Here is an 8,422-nt window from a genome sequence, read left to right on the forward strand (position 1 = left end):
TTCGACAATTGGCAAGTGAAGTGAGCGAGATAAAATGTTTTATTATAAGGTCAACATTTATTTGCTGTGCGTGATTATATGTACATACATATGTGTGCGGTAAAATAGCATATAAAAATTATATAGTATCCATTATTATACATATATCTTAAAAAAAATAATATTATGACTATAATATAGTTTTATTTTTAAACGAAAATCATGCCGAAAATAGAAGTAAACATTTTTGAAATTCAACTAGTTATTTAAAATTTTTTTTAAAATATTTGTTAAATTTTTTCCAGAATGATCGTTATGTTCCTGGTTCGCCGATATTTCGCGATGATTGCAAAACCCCGCCGATAACACCTGCCCCACCATCGACGCCCAAGAGTCGCGGTAAAGGTGAGTTTTTAGCCTTCAAAGTTTCTCCTACACTCTCGCAACATGTTGCAGGAAATATGTTTGTATTTATGTTTGCCTTTTTTATAAAGTATAAGCAGATCTCCGTACTTGTAAAGATACATACTCGGTATATAATGCCAAATTTCCGCAAACGTCATATTAAAATTTGGTTTACTCGCAGGTTTATGGGAGAAAAACGTCAACAAATAATTTCCTTTGATGTATATTTGTATATAAGAAAACAAACATACACGATGTTGCCTTATATACAAAATCAAATTTTTCTTCTACTTTTTAATTTCTGTTACAAGAAGTCAACTGGGGCCTTTTATGCTTTAAAAGTTCATTGATTCTGCATGATTTATTTGCTACATTATTATACCCTGAACAGGGCATATTAAGTTTGTCACGAAGTTGGTAACACCCAGAAGGAAGTGTCGGAGTAAAGTATATACATATGTATATAAATGATCAGTATGTCGAGCTGAGTCGATTTAGTCATGTCCGTCTGTCTGTCTGTCTGTCTGCTCATTTGTCGGAACGGCCAATATCGGACCACTATAACATATAGCTGCCATACAAACTGAACGACCGGAATCAAATGCTTGTATGGAAAACTTTCACATTTGATGTGGTATCTTCACGAAATTTGACATGGAATACTGCTTAAAGTAATAACATAATTTCCGCAAAAATTGTTCAGATCGGATGACTATAGCATATAGCTTCCATACAAACTGGACACATAGTTACTAAAAGAAATGCACCTATGAAGGGTATATTAGCTTCGCTGCAGCCGAGTTTTGGTATTGCTCAACAGCCGTATTAGTTTTGCGAAGATACCAAATTCAAGCAGAGCGGCATAAACGCAGCTCCTTGACGTGGTGGCAAAAGCATCTTTAAAATCGACGAAGAAGTGGTGTGTGTACACTCTATAGAACCTAGTATGTGGGGTCTCTTTTTTGCGGATTGGGCAGAGCGCATTTAAATTCTACTTTATCGTCATCGATTGAGGAATCGCGTTCACTATCTCCTAGTGATATGCTTTTACTGCCAATCAGCAGCTGGTGAAATCGAACCACGATTACCTCCCATGTAAATTTTAATTGCATCTGATTCTTCCACAATATTAAAATCAAAAAGCAATCAAATATCGAATATGAGGACCTAAGGAAAAAAGTTTCTTTATCGAGTATACAAGTACATATTTCCGAATTTATGAAGATTTGAATAATTACACTGGTAAACAAAAATCCACTTGTTTTTTGTGAAATAAACAGATCAAAGTGTTTATTATGTAAATTCAGAAAATAGCTACAGATTTCTTCTATCATAGGAGTTTTTATGCTATGAGGATTTTTGTTTAAAAAAAAAACCAGCCATAGATATATTATTGTTATATTATTTTATTAACCAAAGAGTATCTTAAAATGTTACTGTTGGTGTTTTTCAGGGATATTTTGTTTTTTGAGTATCCCTTAACAATTTCCAGCAGTAATCGGCAAGCAAATTTCACTCTACTTGCCTTGGTACCGTTTCTCCATAGCAGAAATGTCTTGGTAGAACCGTTCCCCATGTTCGTCACTTACGGCCCCTAAATTTTCGGGGAAAACCCAAATATGAGTCCAGAAAATGAATTTTAAGGGGCATGTTCCAACTCATTTTTTATTTGCAGTAAGTAGTTTTAGTCACAAGATCTTTGTAATTGTCAGCTTTCACATTTCCACGAAAATTTTTAACAACTCTATTAAAGGCACTCCAGTCTCATATTAAATAAGCTTCATTAAACATTTCCTCAAATGTTTCATCTTTCATTAGTTCTCTTATTTGTGGACCCACAAATATGCCCTTCTTAATTTTTGCTTCACTGACTTTTGGAAATTTTTGTTTCAGATACAAGAACCCTCCTCCATTTCCGTCCATTGTCTTAACAAAATTCTTCATTAAACCCAATTTAATATGCAAGATGGTAGTAATACCTCTTTGGGATCAACTAGAAGGTTCACTGGTAACGTTTTTTTGTCCCAGAGTGAGTGCCTGACGTACTGGCTGCTGCTCTCGGAGTGGTCATGTGAATTTGCTAAATAGTCAAAAGTTAACGAAGGTAAATCAGGCGAAAGTGATGAATGCGACACAATATTAGTTGAAAATGTGGTGAAATGATCACGAAAAACCAATGCAGTATTTGTTCAATAAATTCAGACATAGTTAAAATCGAAGAATTCACTTTTAGAGCCTCACAAAACGACGCGTATCTCAAATACTATTGAATATTTTGACGTGAAATTTAGCATAAATGTCACTAACAGTACTACTAACTTACAGAAAATCCGATTCGAAAAACACACGAAGTATAAATTAATTCAAATTAATTCACCTTTCATTTTGATCACAGTAGTATTGTAAAATCTTAAGCCGTAGGTTACAGAATATCTGTGGGTGATAGAAAATTATGTTTTCAGATTTGACTGCAGGCTATCAAACTGCCTTAGAAACAACTAATAATTTTCATGTCACAAATTGTGTGTCTACCAGTGTTAACTAGCTTCTTTTTAAATCTTCGGTGAAGTTCTTCACACCGAATATATTTAATCGATCTTTAAAATATGTTAGAACCTTTTCCTATTTCGGCGTCAATAGTCCGATGATTTACGGCTTTCTCACTTTGTGTGAAAGGGCGTTTTAATATTTGCACAGTTTCATACAAGTATCAAATAAGGTCTTCCAAGAAATAGTACTGAAAATAATCCGGAATTTCTAGGGAGTATACCAAAATGTATAGCATTCATATATTTGACTATAGAGTTCACTCCAACTGTTTTCTGCCGTCACAACAACCATAAAAACGTGAGTTACAAGACCTAAGAGGATTAATAGCGGATGAATCTTCCCCTCTGTGTAATGCGAGAATTTGTTTCGAGTGACTTTTGTACTCTGATTCACATTCCGCGAGCATCTACATTTTTTGAGTCATAAGTACATAAGCTCCAGAACTTCTTTAGAGATGTGCGTGACTTTGAATTAGTCAAAAATAATGCAAGGGCATTTAAACACTTTGCATTTCCTTATAAAAATAACCACCAACTTCGGGGAACTTTGTGAATATTCAAAATTTTTATTTTTCTTCAAATTTACACCGCGGTAAAAATGACTAACTAAGCAGTTTAATCATATTTATATTGAAAAAGTACGTTTTTTTATTCTTTTATAAATGTATCTACATTTGAGAATCATACACTCGTTTCCATGTAAATGACCCAATAAAATTGCTTACCGCTGAATTTAAAGCTAAAAACAAAGAACTATATAATTTATTGCGCTAGAAGATCGATAAAATACGTTTTGAGTAAACTTTATATATTATCTGTTGGCTTCCTCGAACTGACATCATACAGCCAGACAGTCAGTGTTTATTGCGTGAGTGTGATGCATTGGCGATGAAACTGATTGAATATATGTACATATGTATGCATACACATCTATATATAATTATGTATATGCAATTGTGTTTTATTCGTAAATATAGCTTTGTTTGTAAATAAATAAATCCAATCATTTTATGTTATACAATAAAAGAAACTGTGACGTCGGTAACAGGTGTTGTGCCATACACTAAGTGGATCAGTGATCCCTCATAAAGAGAAGGCCTGTGTTTCCCATAAACTTTTGTGATGCATAAATTTATGTTTGTAAACATGTATGAGGTCAAATAATAACAAACAAGTTATAAAAAAAAATTAAAAAAAAAAATTTAATAAATATTTTTTTTTAATTTTTTTTTTTCAAATAAATTATATATGTATTTATTTTACTCTCGCAACATGCAGCACAAATGATATGTAATAATTTTATTCAACCAAAAATTTGCTTGCTTTAGGTGAAAGCCCACATTTCAACAAGTACTTGAATAAAATTGTACGCATAACACTACCTACAATTCTATATTTTAGAGTTTAAAAATGAGCGATTTAAAGTTTGAAAAACCACTCCACAACAACGCCTACTTCTCTTATACATACTAGTAAATCTTTTTCAATCACCAATGAAATTGTTGAAAAAATATATGGTACAACTTTTTTTAAGATGTGACAGCTCTCATCTAAAGATGGAAAAAATTCCCATATATCCAATAAGAGCACCTGAGTGACATTGACTGATTCTTTAGCGAAAATATTTGCCAAACTGTTCCAATTATAGAAATTTAAAAGAAAGCTTTTCCTGCTAAAAATATGACTTTTGCCCAAGATCTTGTCATTACTTTCCTTAACAGTCATACTTCTTCTCTATTGGCGTAGACACCGCTTACGCGTTTTTAGCCGACTGGCGACCACCATACACCTAACATAAATATTTTCTAATCTAAAAATGGTTGAATAAGCTGGACCAAACATTTTCAGGGCCCCTCATACTGAATATCAGGACTTCCGTCCAATGGTGTTCCTTTTTCTGCAAATATGAGCCAGCCTGTGAGCGATATTACTGAAATACCTGAGAAATATATGACCTAATGCCAAAAAATACTTTAACACTTTCTTTAACCAACTACACTTAAAAAAATATTTTGTGTAATATAAAGGTAGTAGAAACTGGACCCAATCTTTTCAGGGCCCAGTTATTGAATATGAACTTCCATGCCTAGGGTCATCATTTTAGCACAAATACTCAGAAGGCATCATTTTCTGGTAATATTATGTTATGATGTCCAAATAGTTAAATTTCAGTCACCATCTATAGACCCCAACTATTTATATAAGATTAACTTTATACCATATAAGTATGTATGCAAAGGATGAACCATTTCGAGGTTCCCTACATATTTTATAGAAAAAAACACAGAAAACTCAAATTTAAAGGCTAAAATTTATTATCATTCGAAAGAATATTCTTTGACATTTATTTTTTGAAGATTACCTTTTTCAAATGTTGGCGCGACTACGTCTCAGATGGTCGATCCATTGAGTCGAATTTTTGATGACTCGTTCGACCATTTCGACTAGTAACTAGAGAATGACACGCATGATGTTTTGCTCCAAGGCCGAATCGAAGCGGGCCAATCGAAGTGGGATTGTCCGCGTAGACTTTAGACTTTAAATATCCCCACAAGAAAAAGTCTAATGATGCGATATCACACGGTCTTGGTGGCCAATCGACCAGCCCAAAAACTTGAAATTATCTGCTCACCGAAGTGTTCTCTCAATAAATCCATTGATAGATGCGATGTGTGGGAAGTGGCGCCGTCTTTTTGAATCCAAATATCGCCGAGATCACAAGCTTCAATTCCATGCATCAAATAGAGGGTTATCATGGCGCGATAACGGTCGCCATTGGCGGTCACGTGCTTACCGCCATTATTTTTGAAGAAATATGGACTGATGATACCACATGCCCACGAACCACAACAAACCGTTGGGTTTTCTGGATGAAATAGCAATCATCGCTAAACAAAATTTGGCTCGAAAACGTCGTATCTTCTTGGAACTCTTCAAGAGCCTATAGAGCGAAGCGATATCGCTTGGGAAGGTCGAGTGGCTTAAGTTCCTGCACAGCTGTATTTTGTACGCTTTCATTCTAAGATCTCGACGTAAAATTCGCCAAGTCGTTCCATACGTCAGTCAGAATTGCTGCGAACGGCGCCGAACCGACTCTCCACTCTGAACAAAAAAAGAATAACAGCTTTACCCGACTCACGCGTAATCTGTTAAAAAAAGTTTACAAAAAAATATAGCTTTATTTGGATCACCCATTACATCATACAATGTGTGGGTAATCTTAGAGAAATTTAGACTACATATTTTCCAATAGTGGATCATTACGATAAATTGGACAAAACAGGGCAGTACTTCCTCCAAATATCTAATATAATGATTTTCAAATCTAAATACGAAGGTATTTTAATAAAGCTCAGTGAGCATCTCCTCCTGGGAGATTTATATAATGACGCCAAAAATGATTTCGGGCAACTGACCGTCACGGCTATCTCGAATAAATTCCAGCCCAGAGACCCAATTTTCGACCTATTTCAACTGTTGCCGTATGTCGGCAATAAAGGGCCGAATATTCTCTTCTAAGGCATCATTTATTCACATTTAAGAAAAAATAACCGTTACTATAGTTTTATACAGCAAATGTGTGAAAAAAGTTCATGAATTACCTCAGTCCTCATGAATATTTCCCAAACTTTGATTCTTGCAAATTGCGAGAGTGCCAAATATTCGGTGACGCCCGAGCTCAGCGCTTCCTTACTTGTTTTTTTTATATAAATTGTATCTAAACATTGCATAAAAATGCTTGTTGCCTAAATTGTATTTTTTACTTAAGAAAAGAAAACTAAACAAAATTGAGAATTCTATAGAAATTCCAGTACTCAACTCCCTACTAAGCCGAAAAAAATTCGAAGATACCACATAATACGCTGCAATTCATTCCGTAAATCTGTGCAAAGCTTTTGATCATACAAATTCTGCCGAAATGTTTTTGTAAAAATACTAAACAATACTGTTTACTAGCCTGCAGCGAAACAGCCAGTGGGAGGTGTGGCCTTCCCCCAAAATGGCTAGAACACAAATATGCGTACACACACGCATGTGTGTACTTGTATGTGTGTGTGGGTAAGTGGGTGCAACGAGGCGGGACGCTGCAAAATACTTCCGGCAAAACAGACAACCGCCCCCTGCACCACTGCCGCTGTTTCTGCCACAGCCACGGACACTGACTGATAGCGTTGTTGGCGCTATCATAGGCGAGTCGCTGCCAGTGTCGATGCCAAGGTACTTTACCGCCGCTTCCGTTAGCTTGCTGTGCTTCAAAGATACTGCTGAAAGCTTGTTTTCCAAAAAAATGTTTTCTACTCTTGTGTATACATATGTATGTAAGTATCATGCCTGTGTATGCGTGCTCGGAAAAATTGTATGCATTATTTGTTGATGCTGCAGAGCTGTCGAATTTCGGTAAATAACATTCCGCAAAACACGCTTGGAATGCGGGCCACTAGCATCCCCCAGCGTTGACAGCAAAGCTTAAGTGAGGGAAACATGAATGAATCTTTTGGTATTGAGGCGGCTTAATACCTGTGGAATTATCTCGTTTTCACATCACGCATACAAACGTGTATATCTGCTTATTCGTGTGGAAGTGTTCGGCAGCCACTGAATGCCATATTTGGCCACACGGAAATAAAGCGAACTACCTTGATTTGTAGCAGGTAAACACAGTTGTGTGTAATCACAGTTCACGTGGCGCCTTTATCGGGGAGAACTATGTATGTATATGTGTAGTGGTGCTTTTCGGTTTTATAAAATTCCGCAACTGTGTACGTGACAATAAGGCGCAAATTGCTTTGCATGCCTCACTCTTTGGATAGCCTAATCGTCGTTTCAGCCACTCAACCGCATGTTTGGTCAGCGGACAAAATTTATAATTCAATAAATATATGTGCCGTTTGATAAACACTAAATATTTTCACACAAAACACTTAGCAGCTAATAAATCTGTTAAAGGTGAGTGAATTTCGAAAACAAGCCAATTGAATTCGATGTACTCTAATCTTGTTTACGGCGCGTATACCCATATTGGGCGGCGTATGGGATTTACTAAAACTAGAGGAAATTATCGAAACATTTGTATCAACCAAACTATAGATGTTTTGTCCCCTTTAAAGGTAAATACCTTTCCACCTCTTGAATTCCAATAATATACACGTGTTTCGTTGCTATTTTAAACTTCCAGATAGATATAGAGCTATTCGTATTCTTCTAATATTCTTCCTAACCCAGTAAAAGTTACACCGGCTGTCCTTGTTTCGGACTACTCAGGCATAATTCCAACATTCCCCTGAAGACTCTGATGTTCCGTTATTGAATCGTACCACAGAAGTTTTCATGAAAAAGTTTAATAAACGTGGCTATCTGGCCACTATCCTAGGGTTGCACCAAAATAATATCGAAAAATAAAATATAAAATCATATATATTTCTGAAAATTGTCTAAACAAAAAACAATTTATATCATTTGCTATGGATAGCAGCAATTAAATTCCATTT

At 35.5% G+C, this 8,422-nt stretch overlaps 1 protein-coding gene across 2 annotated transcripts in view; it reads left to right on the forward strand.

The window, feature by feature from the left end:
• Positions 1-8,422, forward strand: part of LOC120771041 — a 239,612-nt gene that overhangs the window by 144,004 nt on the left and 87,186 nt on the right. For both annotated transcript variants that reach the window (XM_040098836.1, XM_040098837.1), the window contains exon 2: positions 285-384. The gene's annotated coding sequence lies outside the window, so the exon portion shown is untranslated. The remainder of the gene's footprint in view (positions 1-284; positions 385-8,422) is intronic.

This window comes from Bactrocera tryoni, chromosome 3, assembly GCF_016617805.1.
Source record: "Bactrocera tryoni isolate S06 chromosome 3, CSIRO_BtryS06_freeze2, whole genome shotgun sequence".
NCBI classification, from domain to species: domain Eukaryota; kingdom Metazoa; phylum Arthropoda; class Insecta; order Diptera; family Tephritidae; genus Bactrocera; species Bactrocera tryoni.